The sequence below is a fragment of the Athene noctua genome, chromosome 8 (genome assembly GCF_965140245.1).
Source record: "Athene noctua chromosome 8, bAthNoc1.hap1.1, whole genome shotgun sequence".
Classification (NCBI taxonomy): Eukaryota; Metazoa; Chordata; class Aves; order Strigiformes; family Strigidae; genus Athene; species Athene noctua.
In genome coordinates, this window is record NC_134044.1 from 13,024,477 (window position 1) to 13,043,592 (window position 19,116).

At 39.9% G+C, this 19,116-nt stretch overlaps 1 protein-coding gene across 1 annotated transcript in view; it reads right to left on the reverse strand.

Moving 5' to 3' along the window:
- The window catches only part of PAQR9 (progestin and adipoQ receptor family member 9), a 38,303-nt gene that overhangs the window by 9,406 nt on the left and 9,781 nt on the right, over nucleotides 1-19,116 (reverse strand). The gene's annotated exons all lie outside the window — the stretch shown is intronic.

Consider the following 19,116-nt stretch of genomic DNA (forward strand, 5'->3'; position numbering starts at 1 on the left):
GTCCTGGTCGTGAATGAACTCAGTGTCACCGTTTGTGCAACCGTGTACAGCTTCGCCAGTGCTTGAAAAATAGTAATGCTGCTTTAAAGTTTCTTCTTTATTTAAATTCTAAAGTAAACTTAATATGCTTCGTTTTGTTTACCAGTTGGTAATCTTGACCCATTTTGGTAGCCTTTTCGCTCTGACTGTGAAAGATACTCTTTAAAGGGCTGTGGCAGAGCTCACAGTAATGAACTCAATACTTGTGTGTTTGTAGGATTTGGTCCAAAGTTGTTTGACTGAGAAAAGAAATGAAAAATTAAGTCAGTATTCTTACTGAACACAAGAAAACTTGCCATTTTGAAAAATGTTTCCAGAAACCACATTGTTAGTGATACTGGATGATGACATACAGATTATTATGTCAATAAATTATAATTTATCTTTTAAGGATTGTTTTAAGAAGCGTCTACTCCTCTTCCTGCTCTAAGTGCTTCCTCCATATACACCTCTTGCAGGAGAAGAAGGTAAGCCTGTAGTAAAGCGTTCAGGCACTTCCAACTGAAGCAAAGACCAGAGGAACTAAACAGAAATTTAAGGCAGAATATAAACCTATTATCTTATTTGGAACTTATTTATTAAGCACTTAACATTGCTATTCTTGCAGAATACGAGGAAGGACATCCCACTCCCAAGTCTTTAAGGAACTCCTGTGGATTAGAGAGGATGCTTTGAGTATTTAACAGAAAGTGGGTGCTGTCATTTGGCAGATGTAATACCTGTACTCTCCTTTCCGCAGTGCTTCATGAACAAAGCAGTAGCATAACCTGGTTCCATGCTTGCTAACTTTCCCAGAGGATTTGTGTGGGAGAGGTGAAGCTGCTATTGGGACATCCCAGATCTTTGGAGGCAGCTGGTAAGAGGTGCCAACAGTGTTCCATTGCCTCCGTGCACACAGGAAGACATCAAAGAGCAGAGGCGGAGGTGTGCATGTGATCTGCAAAGGCCCAGGTTTTGTATGAGTGCACGCGTGGCGGCAGGCAGGCGGGAGGGCCTGGCCTTCAGCCCTGAGGTGGGGCAGCCCCACATCTCCCAGCAGGGCTGCAGGAAGGAGCGGGACACATCTAGGCAAGGCTTGGTGAACGCAGGGACCCCAGCCCACAAAAAGGGGAGCGTGGAAACAGAGGAGGTCGTAACGTGGTCAGAGCAGAGATAATATTTGCAGCTGTGTTTTGAACTGATTTGAAATGACAGCAGTGGGAAATAAGAACGCTAAAAGGGAGACATTTACTTACTCTTTGCCCAACAGGATGCTGGTCAGCAGCCGAAAGTTTAACCACTACCACTAGGTATGCTGGTTTTAGTCATAAAAGTAATGTAATGTTAGTAAAAATTGCTAGATATAGAAGTCAATGTATATAACAGAGAGTTGTGTAATCTTCACACCACAGACACATGTGTTCCCTGCTGCTCCTCTCTTACTGTCAACATTTTTGAAGTCTAAGGAAGACCCACTACTTAAAAACAAGTATTTCAGGCCTTATATTCACTGAAGAGCTGGCCTGCATGTAAAACCACCAAAAAAGGCTGCTAGTTCCCATGGTTTACGTGTTCAAGGACTCTTTTACATGTGGTTGCTGCAGACTTTTAACCTCTTCCAAAGGTAGTTTTAAACTTCTGAACAGTTAATGTGATAACGGGTTCTGCATTACCACCCAAGAATATCTACAGATCTATGCAGAAAAGAGACAACTCGGGCCTGATGAGCATATCGAGGCAGGAGACAGGCTGCTGGGAAAGCCCCCACACCCGTACACAGCATGTGCAGCCTGCACTTTTGCTGTATCGGGAACAACAGCAGCATCACTCCCTGGCATTGGCTATCCAGAAACACACCCTAAATTACAGACTACAAACAAGGCACTCAATTGAAATTAAACTGTATTTACCAAAAGTAGATGATGTTGCTAGAGAGAATTTACCCATGAACTAAACCAGAGATGTCTGGCTGGTTTCCACTGATGACTGCAGAAGGAACAGAAAAGTAAAAGGGCTTCTTAAAAGTAGTTACCCATAAATAAAGGTGTCAGCACTGACATTAATCTTAAACTAATAAATAAACTAAACTAATATCTGTTAGGAACATAAAAATGGAAGTGACCTTTCTTCTTCACCCAGCCCAGTCCCTACTGTTGCAGGGAACTAAACCAAATAAGCCCTTTAATAAATTGATGATACTTAATTTCTGAAGTCAGGAGGCTGCTTGATCAGCATCTGTTATAGTTCCTGTCTTTGCGGGATAAAACCCTGAAATGCAGAGTTAGGAACTGTATGTAGGAAATGGATAGAAATTAAGTTATAAAAGTTTTAAGCTCAAAACCAAAAGATGGCAGATTTAGTCTCTCATGCAATCTTAATTATGTTGCCTTGTGTATGTATTCTTTGCATAAATGATGCATAGGTTATGTGACAAAAATAGCATGGATTTGCATAAGCAAAGAGTCTGTATTAATGTGCACAAAAAATGTCTAACTTTTGACAGATGACTTTGCTACACAAGTAACTTTCTTTTCTTTTCTAATGAAGTTTCTTTTAGAAGGTAGAACAAAAACTGTTTTCTGTTACATGTGTCCCTGAGCCATCTACAGGCTGGGAATGATGAATCTTTAGTTAAAAACTATTTACCATGTAAACTACAGAGCTAGTGCCATAGTAATTATATGTTTGCTGTCCCAGTGTGACATTGCCTCCTGTAGTGGTCTAGCAGAAATGCCAGCCTGAGTGATCCCTCCTTCCCCCATTGGCTGCTGCTAGCTCTCCTGGCCTAAGTTAGTGATGCTTCTCCCTATCAGTCATCGAAGAAAGATATTTTCTACACAAAGCTAACGAGAGACAAATTTCCCAATGAATGTCTGGCAGGTGTGACCTTGTCTGCCTGAAAGTGAGACTACTGCTGAAGTGGAAAGGGGAAACCTCTATCTGAAATATAACCCTGTGCAACAGTCTGTCACTGAGGTATTCTTTGAAAAGACTGTGTAGATGATGGTGCAAATGGAGTGGAGGTGGTCCTGCTCTTCTACCTGTCACTCTGTGCATCCCTGATGTCTTCCCTGTGACAAATTTAATACTGATGTTGCTGTGCAGCAGCCCAGAAGGACCTGCTGATCTGACTGAAAATGACTAAAATCTTCATTTCTTAATCTTTATGCTCCAGCTTTCAGGCTTTTCACCAAATCTTCTTTTTCTCTGTGGAGAGTCATCTGTGCAAAATCCCATGTACTATGACAAAAAGATGTAAAACCTCTTAGTGTTCTCTTAGTGTATCTGCACAGGTTCTGTTAGGCTGACACTGTGAAATTACTTGAATTGAAATTTATGTAAATGCCATCAACAACAGCTGCAGGGATGAACATCTACCACCTCTCTGGGCAACCTGTTCCAGTGTGTCACCACCCTTGTCACAAAAAAATTTCTTCCTTAAATCTAGCCTAAATCTACTCTCTTCTAGTTTAAAACCATTACTCCTTGTCCTACCACAACAGTCCCTATTAAATTGTGGGTCCCCATCTTTCTTGTAAATCCCCTTTAAGTATTAAAAGGTCACAATAAGGTCCTCCTGGAGCCTTTTCTACTCCAGACCAAACAACCTCAACTCTCTCAATGTGGTCTTAAGTGCCAAAACCTTGATATTTTCACTTCCAAAGAACTTTGATATTTCCTGGAATTGCACGTTGTCCCTTTTCAGAATAGCACTGGATGTATCCCTGTTTTCTTGATAATCCTAGCACCCAAAATGACTCTTACAAACTGATGTACCCACCCAGTTCCTAGGATTCCCAAATTTGCTTTGGTCTGTAAGCCAAGGATTTGTCCATGTTACGCCTTTAATTGAATTATCTACTTTATAGAAATAAAAAAAAAAAACAACACACAAGAGTTGTCCCTGGAAAACTTGCAGAGCCTCCACCCTTCCCCAGGCTGGAATTCCCACTCTTCTCTCCTTCTGTATGTCAAGCTTCACTCTCAGTTCATTTATCAAATGACAATGTGGTTTCTGGCTTTATATAAAAAATGTCTCTGATGAGTCACAGACCTCCCCCTCCCTTGCTTTCTTTTGATACTGAGATACCAAGTGCAAATGCAGTATTGACAGTATTCCCACACCTTCTTTAGGAGTTTAGGAACTTCTTAGAAACTGAGCTTATATTCCTGAATTAATATTTTTTTTCTCTTTGCTGGCTTTACCTCAAGTTATAAGGTGTTTAATACAGTTGCAAAACTTCATAATTCATATTATCATTTAGCAGAGAGACCAGATGTGATGCATTAATCACAAAAGTGGTACAGTTTTTCAGTATGGTTTTTCCAAATTACCTTCTGGTCCTTCCATTTGTCAGTTTGGTAATTCTGCCATCAGTTTCTACTTGTCTGTTCTCTTCATAGGAATACAAGCTGGTATGCCATATTTTTTTTTTTTTAATGTTTTATCCCCTATTTTTCAAAGTCAATTGCTGATTTGCCAGCATAAGAAAATACTAAAGAGAATGGTGCTGATTTATCATTAGTTGAATTGTTTATCATGATAATATAAAAATGATAAATTGAACAACTACTGTTAAATTGCAAATATTCCTGTAACCAAGAGATCTAATAATTATTAACCAGAGTGCCTGCTATCAAGCAGAATGCTTGAAACATTCATAATACTGTGAACAGATACACCACATAGTAAAGCCTCCTAAAGGATCGTTTCAACGTTTCCAGTGAAGAATCCTAGCATCCATTAACCAAGAGCGTGCACTTACAACGACCATATGACACAGCAGGTGGATAAATTGCTAGAGCACTGATCAGACAAATGGATTCTAAAAGAATGCTTCTAAGCAAGAGCTATCTCCCTAATAGTGCATTTTAAACACATCGGTCTGAGGAAAATATTTAGTACATAAGAGGAACAGAACATAAAACACAGAGTAGAAGGCCATAAAATTAAATAGGCAGAACCACTGAATTGCCTGCAGGTACCTGTGACTCAGGCAGTCCAACTGCCGAATCTTGCAGCAGCAGACAGAGAGGAGCAAGGCACTTCACTCTCTGTAGGACAGCTTCCAAGCCCCGGCACAGGGCAGGGCATCATCAAGTGTCAGTAAATGCTGTTCTTATCTAGAGGGCTGTAAGAGCAAAGACAGATCAGCTACCCAGTCAGTCATTATCCTAGTCTCGGTGTAATCTAAATCAGCAAGTATTTAAATAGATAATATTATGAAAGAAAAACCCGAAGCAGGTTCCCTTTTCTCTGGCAGATGTAGGAAAGAAACACAAGACCATTAATTATGCTTGTGCTTGGGAAAGGAAATACGATAAGAATTAGAAAATTATGTCATCAAAATGGAAAAAAAGGACTTTCTGTTCTGGATACAAAATAGAATTACTTTCATGAGGTATCTATAAAAAAACCCAATCCTTGGATCCATTGTCCTCATATAAAGACAAGACTAGCTCATGTCTGTATATGAAAACATTTCTGCAGACTTAGAGCAGAGTCTGGTTTATAGATTGAGAAATGTAAAGAGCTGATATTCTGAGCAATCTACAGCACAATAGCATCCTCTCCCCTCCAAAAGCACCACCATCACCACCAGAGACTTTTAAGATCAGCTCTGACCTGAATGAAGAGAGTATGGAGACATTGCTGTGTTACATGACACACTGGGTGGTGCTAACAAACTGGTGATGGTCACAGCCATCTTACCGTGACACCGGAGGCGTGAGGTAAATGCACATGTGAATCCACTCAGAAGTTATGACTGTGCAATGAGAGACTTTGTCAGGTACTGTACAAGCAGAAGCAGAGAAAGGAAAGTTGGAAAATGCATCAAGTGTGCTCCAGAGAAGTCTCTTTCAGGCTTATGAGGGTGTTGTTGGAAAGAATGCTGTGAAAAAGAAAACTAGAACCACGAGCAAAGAAGCTGCCTATTTTTTTTGTGTGCTCTAATTCTCTTTTGTTACAGGAAAATAAGGTTTTACATCCTCTATAAATAAGTAGGTTTGTATTAAGGCACCCAGCTTCAGTTTCTTTTCTTTTTTTTTTTTTTTTTTCTTTTCTTTTTTTTTTTTCCATCTTCTGAGTGCTACAGTTGAAAAATAGAGATATTTTTTAAAGAGCGTTAAATGTGTTAAGCTGTCATGCTGCTATTGCACGAGTGATACCTGGAACCAGAGTCTCACAGTGCAGTTTCACATATTATAATTAGTCTACTGTTACTGGCAACACAGATTGGAAATCAGAGCTAAATCCCGTGAGAAACTATTTCATGCCAATACTGATTGCTTTTTCTGAATTTCCCTCTACAACTCTTATTTATAATGCTATACATAAAAAGGAGAACAGTTTGATCTAATTTATTTACTGAAAATGTTCTTAGGAAGAAAATTGTTGTGAACAATTTTAGTTCAGCCAACTAAAATACAGTTTTCCTACTTTTACTGATAAGACAATTCATTATCTGATTCCAAAATACCATAAACTGCATGAGAAGGGGACAATATGGAATGAACTCTTCACAAAAAGTGCAAATGATATGCTAGCTTGTGCAGCGAGAGATGTGAGAATACAAGAAAATTAGTCAGATGTGATCATTCTTGCACTTGTTTTCTTGACTTGAATATGAGGCCCTTACTTAAGTGAGCAGCTCAACAGCTACATCTGAATGACAAAATGGGGAAGTCTACATTTGAAGGACTTTCTTCCTGAAAGATGAAAATCCAGAAAGGGGAAAATACCTTTTCTTCAACAGTCAGATTAGATCAAGTCAAGAGAGCTGAAGTACTTGGGAGGGAACATCTTGATACAGCCATTCTCTGCCAATTACAACATCATATTAATGATACAAAAAGACTTGTTGGATCCCTCTTGTTGTTTATGCTATGCCCTCTGTTGTCTTTATGCAGTCTTTCAAGCATAAAGTGCTTGGCAAGAAGGAGGGTGTTGCACCACTGGTGTAAACTGGGACTGTTCTTGTGCAACAATAAATTGTACCAGGACTGGGCAGTTCTGACTAGGAGAGTTACAGTCAGTCCCTACGGCCTTCTTCCCATCAGAGCACAGGGGTCATGGAATGCAAAATTTGGGCCAGATTATTTCACTGGTGGCTGGAACTCAGCTATCTGCCATGTGCATTACAATGGTACGTTTACTTTTTCTAAATGCTGAATTACTGCCCTGGGAGATGCATACATGCATTCCAGGCCAGAATTTGGAGTTTAGTCTAATATTATGTTTTTTAAACACATCTGGGATCTATTATGTTGCTGGGTAATGATTTTCTCAGAATCATCATTACTTAATATGTAAAGAAATGTCATTGTCAGTCTTAGTCTCAGCATGGTATTGCAGAGCAACATGTCTGAACACTAGGTAAGTGCTTCTTGCTATGGGCAAAATACTATAGGTCATTAAAATGCTAAAGTATTAAGGCTAAAAGTGATAAAAAATGGATGGAACCTATGTGGAAATTTGAGGAGCCAAGTCCAGAGACTTCCAGAAAGTAACAGTTTTGTTTACAAAATGTATCACAAAAGTAACCTAAACACTGGAAAAGCATTAGAGAAACAGCATTATTGGCTGAAATTAGATAGATACTTGGTATAAGAATGTTTCAGTGTTTTTAGTGTTATATGGAAACAATTGCATGAAACTTTTGTGCAGTTCTAACTCATCAACAGTCCTTTAGTACTTTAGGAAGCAAAAGTGCAGGGCCAGAACGAAGCAGCAGTTTATCCTTTTTGTATTCCAGGAGTTATTTGGTTTAATAACAAATAACTAGGCTTTTTAAGAGCCTCAGACTATTTTGGTTTTAACAGTCTCTGAGGAAATTTCCCATATCCACCAAAAAAAAATAAAGGCCAGACTGAGCCAGTAATATTGTCATTTAATTTCAGTGCTCCTAAACTATACTTAACTTCAGTCTGGAGGTGGACAGTTGAGCACAGGCAACTGTTTTGAAAGAGTCTTTATGTTTAAATGCTTCAGCTCACTTACTGAAAGGGTACTTTGAGAGGAGAAAAGTCATTCCAGATTCTAAGACTCTTTGGGCTCATTCTTGAGGTTATAGTCAAGTTTCTTTTTAATCTTTGAGAGAAAGGAACCAAGAATGCCTGCCTCTACCACATAACATTTTCTGGTGAATATATAGCATCTCTGAATAAGGAACCAGAGAATTTGCAAGGATAGGTAAGTGTTTATTTAAATTTCTATTGTTACCTGTTCTACAGTTGGAGAGCTGTACTGCTGTAACTCCTTCCACTTCACAAAAATTATTATGCCTTGCTTTCAGTGTATATGAAAGACTAATCAGGCTCTTGTGCTCCTGTTTTATGTATGCTATCATTCTTTAAGAGGTGCAGTACTTTACCTGACGTATGCTGAGCCCACATTCCCTCATATTTCCAGATGTACTTCAGTGCACTGATAATAATTATTCTGTAAACTGTCAAATAGTAAGGAATTCTTTGCTGTAAATAGGCACAGATGCAGGTATGTGATGCTAGGTATATAGATTCTTGAAAGGGAAGGAGAGGAACAGTTTTATATGGAGCCTGCATCATAAGTGCAACCAATAGATCATGATTACTATATGGTCTATCCAGCACAATATCTCTGTACACAGCTTTCCAGCTGAGCTGTCAAAGCTTTTGATTGACTCTTAAAATCTGCTGACGTTTCTCTCTGCCTTGACACCACCCTAAATATGTCTAGTATGTTTGCTGGCCTGTCTCTTGGTTATCACCCTCTCATGGTACCAGCTTTTACTCAGATCAAAGTGTGCTTCTATGCATTCCTTAATAATTTTCTGGTGTTATTAACTCCAGTCTCTTCTTAAGTACCATTATTCAGTTATCTGCTTTAAATGTAGGTGAAATTCAAATACATCTAATTTAACTAAGTGGATTCTAGTATCTTCTGAAGCACTACAATGTCTCTGGCATGCCCTGGATTGTTAATTAATGAATTTATAGCTGTAGTATCACTTCTACATTTTCTGTGATGTAGAATAAGACTCCAGCATACATTCCCAGCCAAGCTCTAATGCAAGACTCATACCCAAAAGGTTATAGCTATAGAAAAATGATCAGAGGTCTGATCAAAACACAAAATTTTTTTAACAGGACTTTTGATCATACTGCATCCTCGTTGTGTTCAAAGTTTATTTTGACAATTTTACTGCATTTCAGAATTCTTCAGATACTTTGTATTAATATGAAAATCCAGAGTTAAATCTGATATTCAGATTTGGATAGTTTAGTAGTCCATTCCACTCATAATCCCAGTTTGTCTGTTTTGGTTTAGTTTGGTATTTGAATTATCCTCAAAATATTAAACTATTTGCTAAACCATGGGCCATATTTAAGTCACACATATCCCTAGAAGGGATGAAGTCAGTCTAAACACCATCAAAATGTGAATGCAGGCTTAATAGTTATTAGAAGCAAAGGTGTACAAAATACAACTGAAAAGAGAAAACCTGTATTGTTTGTTAAAACTGAATTGTTAAATTTTGTAAAAAAACCCAAAACAAAACCAAACACCAACCAGTAAACTCAAGCATTTGATTCTGAGATAAACCAGTCTCTTTTCTGGACTTTTCATCTCCCGCCTTTAAGTCCAGAAAAGAGAATTATAGAACTGTCAAAGCAAACAGACCTTAACTATGTGTCTGATGGTTGGCTATCAGTTAGAAAACAGCTTACTGAATTGTTGCAAGAGTTACTGTTGAAAATAATTCCTATAAACCCCTCAGTATTCATGGGAATAGATGGAAGTAGATATTATGATCACTACCTAAAACAGTAAGAGGGCATCAGAGTAACCTTGCTTTTGCATATTTCTTCAGTAGATGAATTGAATGTTTTCCAGTTGATGGAAATGAAGTTTTTCAAGGCTGCGAATTCCCAAGTTACCCTGTCTTCCACAGAAGCCCTTTACTCTATGGCAACAGGTTCAATTCAGAGTTTTTAAAGCAGAAAGTAAAGATTACCTACCTGAACTCTGATTAGACTAAGATAGAAGGCATAGAATTTGTGGAGCCCATACTAGGAAACAAGATATTATTTTGAAAGATTTCTAAGTTAGTCTGGGCTAATAATTGACTGAATACTTGGACAGGAAAGAAAATCTCAGTACCCAGGAGCTGAATATGATTTTTTCATATTTCTAAATTAAATTAAGTCCCCAAACTCTGTTTCACTTGGTACAAACTATTCCACTTAATGCTAAAAATGTCTTTTTATGCACTTGTTAAAATAATGACATAAATTGTTGTCTAAATGCCACCGAGAAAAACATCATATTAGTGTTCCCAAAGAAGTCTGTGCATGCCTTATAAAATCTAATTCCTCTCCTCTCCTCTCCTCTCCTCTCCTCTCCTCTCCTCTCCTCTCCCTCTTCCTCACCCTCTCCAGATTAGGTTTCTGCCTTGCAGCAGTGACCTGTCCCTTTGACTGGAACAGTCCCACTTTGTAAAGTATGTTTAAATATTCATGGAGCCAGCTGGTGAGAGAAAAAACAATGCTCTGGTTTGGTGGTTCAGTAACCCTCCTGGGGAGGGTGGGGATGTTAGGCCCAGTCCCAGTGAATGTGTCACTATTTATACAAAGTAGAACAGTGTCAACAAGAGAAGTGACAAGTCCTGTCCCCCAAAAATTTCCTTACAGGAATGAAGAAGGCTAAAGAAACAATAATGCATTCGACAGAAATCTGCGAGGTATAGTTAACAACAGTTTAAACAAACTCTTAAAATAATTTACAGATTATTCCTGAAATAGCTAAGCTTTTGAGTGAATAAATGTTCTTCCACATCTCTGAGACAGGCCTTGTTCCTCATATTAAAGTGAACAGACCTTTCATCCTCCAAAGCAAAACAGCTCCTAAAATAGAAATAATTCAGAGCATATTTTAAGATCTTAACGTTTCATAACATCATACCTCTATCCTTGCTCCTATTGACATCAATGGAAGGAAAAACAGTATTTATATGTTCCATAAGCAGATCTGTCTCTTGGAGAATGCTGCTTTATAGTGGTTTGTGTCTGGCAGAAATAAAGAACTCTTGATACCTTCCTGCCAGTTGAATAATCACAGCTGTATGGAGCTCGGGCAGTAATATTTTTTCAGTGTGATTACTGAAGACATCAAGCAAGGCAAGGTTCTTAGGCACAGATGAGTTTTCATTGGGCCAACTAAAAAGACAACATTTCAGGCAACAAATTCTTATGCAGGGCTAAGACACAAGGAACAAGCTTTAAGCTACATGCAGGCTGAGGAGAACTGGTCTCACTTTATCTCAGTTTGTGAAGTAGACAATGTGACATACTTTTCTAACATTTTCTTACAATTCATATGAGTTAGCAATAGAGAACTCACAAAAAACATAGGTAGTTTCAGTGCATTGCTGTGATTTTTTTTTTTTTCAGTATGCACATTTTGCTAAAGTCTGAACCTTAGAGAGGAATTTTGCATGTAGACACTTAACTGACACAAGGAGGGAGTCTTTCTGATGATGGATGTGTATAATGTGACCCCTAAACCAAAATTCTCCTGATGGCTAACATACAACAGAAGTAGATATACAATGGGATAAAGAGGAGGAAAACAATGAAATCTGGACCAAAATATGAATATGCCAAGCAACACTTAGAAGGAAGTTGTTGGGCTGATAAGATTTGCACTGTAAGAAGGTAGGTCCCTGTGACACCTCTTCCGCCACTGCATATGTGAAACCTGGTTCTAGAACAACACATGACCTTTAACCTTTAAAAAAAATATTTTCATATAAAATATTTTCAAAGAAAATATTTAAAGGGAAGCTGCTATAAAAGCAGTGAAGTCTCTGTCCTTAAACTCAGAGATGGAAGGGACAGAACAGATTTCCACATCTATATGTCTTATGTAAAAACTATAAAAGTACGAGCAGCTGTCAGCAAGATGTAAGAATCCACCAAGTGATACTGTGATGAATACTCAAAAGTTAAGGAGTTAAATAATACATAGGCTCTGGCAGATGGAAGGAGAATGACTGATCAGCAAGAACAGCATTGAACATGATACATGTAGCTGATATAACAGGTGAGGAAGTAAAAATTGGTGCAGAATCTGTACTAAGATTTAGAGGAAAGGAGATGTGATAATGTATCAGCTGCGTTGTGGAAATGTATCAACCATAAATACCAGCTTGGAGATACGGCAATATCCAGATTCTGAGATAAAGATGAACAAATCTTAGATTATTACAACAAATTAAAATGTGCTACTACTTCTAAAGCCATAGCAAGGAAATGCAAAATTACTGAATCTGCTGACATCTTTCTTGTGGAGGGCAGGTCAGCATCTCAGGCCTTTTTTTTTCTAGAAAGAAATCATAGATTCTGTCAAAAAGAGACCGAGACAATTGCAGTTGTCATAAAGGTAGATGCTAACACATTTTTCCAACACCACGTTCCTACTGAAATTCAATGTGAAACTGGCACACAACTCTAACTGGTGTCAAAATGCTCCAGTGCCTCTCCATTACCTTACTAAATTCCTTGAGGTAGGAGTACACAATTTACCCCATGTGACAGAGAAGAAATGGAGACACAACTGTATACATATATTCTGAATATAGTTTATTTTACTTTTGCAATATGGAATGTGGAAAAAGCTAACTGCAGACATTACAATATGTACAGAAACACAGCAAGCAAGTGTAGCAGATGCATGTATTTTGGGGGGAAGCAGCATTTCTGTTGTCTCACTGCTCTGCTGTGTGCACTACAGCACCTTCCACAAAACCCAGCCCAGCCCAGGAAACAGACTTGGGCCAAGGGCATGAGAGCACCTGGCCTTGGGAAATGAGCATAGTGAGCCACTGCTTAGCTGAGGTTAAGGCATCCTTCAGCTGGCTGTCACTGGCCAAGTGCTCACAGGAAACAAACCCCTCTCCTGGCCCAGGCCGCTGATGTGCGGGTGGTGCAGATGTAAAACTCTCTGCAGTCCTGCAGGTTTGGTTTGTAACTGCTTGTCTTTGAGTTTCTGATCTGGGTTTATCAACTATGACTTCTTGACTCTGTTCAGCTTTGCTCCCGACTGTGAGCTGTGGCTGCAGGATGCTGGGCTTAACCTGTCTCACTGCCTCAGCTTGCTCTCCTGGTGGTAGAGGATGTAAGGCTGGGATGGTGGGACTGCACAGCAGAAAGCATGAGGCTGGGATATTTTGAGAGCTGTGGCTGTGCAGCTGCAGGATATGGGGGGATGAAGGTTTTGCATATAGCTTGGAGATCCATGAAGCCTGGCACCTCTGCATCACTTCTTTTTTCCTCCCATAAATCTGTGCATGAATTCTGTGTAGGCTTAAGATAACTATTCAAATGAGCATTGGTGAGAACATTGCACCATAATGCCAGCTGGACCACAGAATTAGTCAGGAATATTATCCGCTGTAGTCATAGCTGAGCAACAGCTTAAAACTATTTTATTTTATTTTGTTAACATCTAGTCATAAAGCAACTGAAATGCATGAAAGTAATTTAAGAGAATGTGGGAACTTTCAAGAAAATTCTTTGAGTTAAGGGATAACGGGAGAGTTACATTTCCCCATTACATTTCTATTTCTTTCATTATATTCTCATCATAAAATAAAAAGCTTTGAATGCAGAATTATCAGTGAGGTCTGAAATTTGAGACAGCATCAGTATACCCTGTAGATGGTTGTCCTTCCTACTTATGAAGTGCCTTATGAAAACCCCAGAGTTCAGTGTATGCTGTGGTAATTTGTGTAAGAAGAATTGTAAATATTTCACTGAAACTCACCCTGCTTAATCCTCCAGAACAGTATTGTAGATGAGAAAACTCCCCAACATGTAAACCTTTCTGTGTCACTATAAAGAGTCACTGTTTACTGCATTAGCTATAATCTAATGAGATGCTTCCTGTGGCAGATCCAGGGCTGGAATAGATGGACTGATTGTGGTAGTACTATTATTAGAAGCCTGTTATGTTTGACATTGAGCATAAAAGATGGGGCTCATACTGCAGAACATTCCTCACACTCTTAGTTGAGAGTAAATCCCTAGAGTTGTTACTGGAAAATATGGTCAGACCTCCTGATTCTCATTGATCAGACTTGCAAGTCAATCAGTCATGTTGAGATACACAAAATCTGTTGACAAAGAAATGATGACTGATACCCAAAGAACAAAGTCTGATGAGAAAAGACAATAAATCTTGCTATTACCAAAGCAAATTCTTCAGAGTCTACAATTTCACTTTCAAGGATATATTGTATGTAGATAGGCTGTATGTAGACTTAGTTTATATAATGTGTCTGAAACATCCAGAAAAGCTTTACCTATAGACTGTGTGAGGAAATATGTACCTTTGGTTTTCAATGGTATGTCAGAATAAATTGATTATTATGTTATTATTGGATTCAGCTGAATGTACAGGCATGATTGCATGTTGCTGCATTTTGACCATATCTCAGGTGGGATGTACTGTCGTTCTAATACAACCAATAATATAAGACAGGAAGAGACTATCAAAAAGCCACAGGTAGTTAGGAAGTCACCTGTATGTCCTATCTGCGTGACAGCAGTACATGTAGCTACACAATGTTGACAAGACTCAGGCAGGGCATTGGTATGGCACTGACCCAAGGAGAAGCACCACGTATACAGCACGGACAGTCTTGGTCTCTGCTCCACCTTGTTTTTTCTTGGAGAACTTCGCAGTTGTCAGAGCTTGGATTGCCCTGATGGAGTCAGAACCAAAGAAATATGTCTTCAGGCCTCAAATTTGTAAAGAGTAGGTAATGACCTACTGGGTTAGAACATGTGAAGAAATAAATGGCTGGGGAAAAGTTTTTTGAAAGGAAGAAAATAGCATAGTAAAGGAATTTGGAAACACTTTGATGAGATGCTAGATCTGCATCCATGCAGTGAGGCTGCTGACTTGCATGGCTGTGCCAGCACAAGATGCAGGCGTCATTGGGCAGCTCGCGCAGAAGCTGGTACTGTAAAAAACTTTCCCATATGTTGGTGTTAAATGAGAAAGGAGTGAACCAAGCTTGCTCACATCCCAGCTTTGACAAGGGCTGTGGAGATCAGCTGATGGCCCCAGGGCAGCTCTGGCTTGTGCCTGTGCCCAGAACAGGCTTGCTCAAAGAATGAATAGTGGACAGGAAAGCATGGCTGTCTCAGAGGGACCAGGTGATCTTTGGCTGCAGGCTGGGAGTGAAGTGTCACTGGCCAAAATTAATTGGAGCTTCCCAGGAGAGCTCAAAGGTCACAGCAAGCCAAGAGCTAGTATCCGTGTCTGTCACTGAACAGGAGGGATGAGTGTCACCTCTGCTTTACAAACAGCAGAGCAAGCCCAACAGCTCCTGCTCAAGTGGGAAACTATGAGCAGGGGACAATATGTATACTCTGCAGTGGAAGGAGGGGTAAAAAGCTAGTTAAGTAGCAAGCAGGGATCAAATCATAGCACTGTTATTATCCTTTAATTGACATTTTAAAGTTAGAGCCAAAAAGAGGACCGCAGTGTTTCCGAAAGTACTTTTTAATGCTTTAGGTGTTGAAAACTGTAGAATGAAATATATGTGCATTTTTTGACATTACCTGGGAGTATGGTAGGCAGGCTGTACTAACATGGACCAGCCTGAAAACTGAGTGGCAGAATAAAAAGCCGTTCACATCCTGTAGGCGACAGGTTGCCTGTAGCACGATAGACATGGCACCATGCCAGCCAAGTGGGTGCCTAACGGCTAACTCAGGCTTTAGCTGAGCCAGTACCGCTCTCCTGCTCTGAATTCATCCTGAGAAATCCTCACAGAAGGTTCTGGGCCAGGATGGAGCTATTTCTGAATTGATGACTTTCAAATGCTCAACCTTGCAGCCTTCCAGGCACTGGAGGATGAAATTCTGCACAAAGGGATATTTTCAGAAATTTTTTTGACCTATTGCCTGTTTTGTTTCTTTGCTTGTTTAGCACATATTAGTTTTAAACTGATACGTAAGTCTAATAGATATGTTAATCTGTATCTGCTGTGGCATGTATGTGACAAGGGAAACAGAAGAAATGAATTTATTTTAGTCAGTATGTTTAAATAAAATGTCAACATGGCAAGATGCATACTCTTGCTCTGACTGACTCACTCTTGGTTTAAGTTCCAGGCATGCCTAAGAGGGCAGCGTCATCCCCTCCAAAACAGTTTTCCTTTTCATACAGGATTGTATCAGCAAGCAGCTGCCTCTAAGGCATTACTTTTGCCAGACTATCAGGCTCCCTGTGCCAGCTTCTCCCTTAAAGTGTTATATGGATGGAGCATCCCTTCCAAATAAGCCCTGGGGGCAGTAGAGGTGCCCAGTGGTGGAAGGGAGCCACCAAGGGCAGCACTTTCACCAGCTGTGCATCATCCAGGGAAAACAGGGAGGTGAGCCTGTTGAGTACTGCTCTGCTCCCCTCTGTGCGCTGCAGATGACAAACACAGCAGCCAGCTACCATGGAAAAACTGTGTTCTGGCTGGAGCCATGCAGCTTGCCAGCGGCCTTGCTGGATGGCCAGCCCCGCACCCGGGAGCGATCAGCGCGCTCCTCCTGGTGGCTCTGCTGCCGAGCCTCCGGCCTCGCCGCCAGGCCAGCCCTGCCACCGTGCCGGCCAGCTTCCAAAAATCACTGCAGCCAGCTTGTGTTAAAATAGATACTGTGCTGCACTACACTTCATTTGATCTTCACGCACACGACTCTGCTGCTCTTCAGGTTTGTGCAGACTGGGGCAAATAAAAAAAATCGGAATTAGCTGACATTTTTCAATATATGTGAATAATTTATTTTGGTTTTGTTGTTTGTTTGGTTTTCTTTTTTTCATTTCAGGCTGGTGAAATATGAGGATTCAATCAAACTCTGAGATTTCAGAGCACCGATAGCTGAGTTTGAAAATGGAGGCTTGTTTTCTTAAAACTGAGTAAGACCAAACCTTGTCTAGGAAACTCCTGCTGGTTGACCTCAGTGACCTCCACAGGTCTGCTGGGCACAGACTAATGTTGCAAAACTTTCTTCCGAACAGCAGGTCTGAATCTCTTTATTCTGAGGTTCGCTTGGCACAGCAGGCAGGCAGAGCTGTAATTGCCTGGTTCTCAGGCTGCTTTGACTCATGTGGGGGGGGCAATCCCGGTGGGATCATCAGGGGCTCTGTGCCACATATGGACTAGTGCAGCGTAGAGGAGATGTGCTGCACCACTCTGCATTCCTGTTGCATCCTCTGTGCCAGTCCTGGAGTGATGTGATTAGGGAATAAGTAGGGTCAGAGAGATTTGCCAGCCAGAATTATTCTCCAGCCTTCCAGGCAAAATGCAAAGAGAAGAGAATTGAGTCTGGTGCTTGTTTGTGAGTTTAGCTCATGAATCACTCGTGAAAGGAACCTCACTACCTCTAATCTATTATAGTACACATGGGAAGTTTTCACCTTAGAGACTTCATTTACCAGCCTGGTGTAGATTGTTTCATTCATGAGATATTGGGTGACTGAAATGGCTTTTAGAACAAAAAGTGCTTAATGTTGAATAATAAACTGGAAGTCATTCATGTCTGGGGCATAACTGGCAGTTCTGCCCTGACACTGAAACTAGAAATCATGACACTTCCAGAGCCTGAAAATCATAAATATTTGTTAGCTATATGTGCATGTTTGGCTAATGGATAACATTCCTTAGGGTTATTTAAAAGCATCAACAAACTCCATTTGATCCTGCTAGGTGAACATCCAGTACTTTCCACAGAGGACTTGCACTCTGAGACACAACTGCTGTAAAAGTGAGATGGCCAGATTCACCGTGGGTCTTCAGTAACTCTGCTTGGAGAAAGTCACTGCGACTTTCAGAAGAGAAAGCAGTGATTACTTCACTTGGTAATATTTGTAAGTTCACCGGTTCATTAGCTTTGTGCAAATCTATGTAGCAAGTCTGCCAGCAAAGTCAAAATCAACAAATCTTTTCAATGAGATTAATTTTACCATTTTTTTCCTTTAATAGGGAAGACTTCTGAAATGTCTTGTTGGTAACAGCTGGAGACCTCAACGAAAGTACGCAGGGCACTACCAACCTTTTTATAAATGTGGCTGTCTGAACACATTTACTGTGTAAGTAATTCAGCCTTATGTCTTGAATACAGGATTATACTCATTGCAGCTTCACTGTAATGGAGGTATGTACTATTTTCCATTCATTATATCAATTCATTATATCCTTTGGATTATTGCTCATCTCAGCAGAAGCAGATCTTAACACACACAGGCTGTATACTCCCTTTGAGGTGTTACAGCTGCAGAGAGCTGAGTTAGCCATGACTTTACGTGATCTTGATTATACAACCTGCATATTGCATTTGAGCAAGTTTTCCACTCTTGTATACCCTCAATTCCCTATATTTCACTGAAATCAGTTAAGTCAAAATTTTTTTTACTGTCTAAAGTACATCTGAACTTTAAAAGAAAGGATACGGCATGCTTCTGTTGGGGTGGAATACTTATAGTTTGGAGGAACATGCTCTGTTGCTGGGGACAAACGTATTCAGCACAGAATATTTGGCTTCTGTGTTTAATCTTTGAGTCTATATAATACAGAAATAAACATTCTTTTTAACCAGGTTGGCTAATGAATGTATTTTATAGTGCTCAGTGAGTCTGATTACTGTTCCACACTGGTTTACTCCAAGCTATGAATTTCTACCAGACTACAAGAAACAATGTTTTGTTATTGTAATTGCTACAGTTGGAAAATGTGCGGTTTTATTTCATGACTAGACTAAGTTGGTGCATTTCTAGCTTTTACATATGTATTTTGCTCTTCGTTTCATATTAAAATTTATCAGACAATGGTATGAAAGGAGAATATTTTAATGGACTAAGGCAGATGAGAGAATGTGAGTCTTGGGTGTCTGAGGGTACGACACCGTCTTTGGGCTGAATGGCAGAATTTGCTGTGCCAGACTCTTGCTGGCAGCATTTCCCTGGCACTGTCTGCTCATTAGGGCTCTGCTTCTATAGCACACTTAAACACAAGGAAAAGTTCACCCGCGAATGAACAAAGATAAACGTATATTCACATT